We start from the raw sequence: 1,157 nt of genomic DNA, 5'->3' as shown, positions 1-1,157 counted from the left end.
CACACACACACACACACACACACACACACAAACACTCACACACAAACACACACATACACACTAACACACACTTACATACACACAAATATACACATCTATTTAAATACACTAACGCACACACGCACACACGAATAGTCATTGGATGGACCTACAAAAAAATATATTATTCTAGCACACGTTACAATGACTGATCAGTCCGTGTTGATAGCAGTATGAATTATTTTTAATACCTGTTAATCCTTGCAATAAAGAAAATAATAACAAATAAAACGTTTGGTTTTAACAGATGTTTAGTATTTCGAATTTAATGAGTGTTTGGTGTTAGAGCAATGTTCTTCTTTGCTGCTTTCACAATAATATTGATTTTTGTAAAGTTCAACGAAAGAGAGGAATGAATTATTAACCCAATCCGTACGTCGTGTTTTACTATCGTATCCATACGACGTGGGGAACTCTGTGCCACCACTTTCCAAAGGGGACATTTTCTCGTTAATCCGATTCGTACGCTTTGCATGGCAGTCTGTCAAAATGATTTTTTTTGAGAAATACTGAACGTTTCAAAGAGATCTTCGACCTAGAAGTATTCTAATACGTGAAGAATACAACCCCTGGGGTACAAAATGACCCCAGGTATACAGATAGTGTTAAACTTTCGTTGCTCTCCATCCGTATAACTGTCCAGACATACTTGATGTTGTTTAGAGATGTTACCGCCATAACATGAAATTCCGAAAGTAAGTAAGTTTTCTTGTGTCACCTTGTTGAAAGTTTCCATAATATATCAGTTTGTTTTTAGAAACGTAAATTTACTTCTTTTAAAATAATAAAGTGTTCAAGGGCGATGTGGACTAGGATTTATTGTCATCATCACAACTATTCGTTGTAATCGTGTGACACTTTTACTGTACTTGATTTCTTTTTGGTAGGGTCTTGTTTGCTTTATGTGTGATGATGAAAACATTGCATATAATAATATTATTTAATTTATAAAATCGTTTGACTGTTTGTTTAGATTCTCTTTACTGGTAGTGCCGTTCCTGCGTTGAAGCAATGATGGTACATAACAAGATGGGCCACTCAGCCAAAAAAGTGTCCGCAGGAAGTATGCTCTTTGCTTCAGATGGCGCTGCAGTCTGTTTTGAAGCTCTCTTTCGTTT

The 1,157-nt window shown here is 35.9% G+C and overlaps 1 protein-coding gene across 1 annotated transcript in view; it reads left to right on the top strand.

Moving 5' to 3' along the window:
• The window catches only part of LOC101855724 (copine-1), a gene marked incomplete at its 5' end in the record, with an annotated part of 23,542 nt that overhangs the window by 619 nt on the left and 21,766 nt on the right, over positions 1-1,157 (top strand).

Source organism: Aplysia californica, unplaced genomic scaffold, assembly GCF_000002075.1.
Source record: "Aplysia californica isolate F4 #8 unplaced genomic scaffold, AplCal3.0 scaffold00179, whole genome shotgun sequence".
Taxonomy (NCBI): domain Eukaryota; kingdom Metazoa; phylum Mollusca; class Gastropoda; order Aplysiida; family Aplysiidae; genus Aplysia; species Aplysia californica.
The sequence above is the reverse complement of the archived record's forward strand: the minus strand, read 5'-3'. Positions and strand labels throughout refer to the sequence as shown.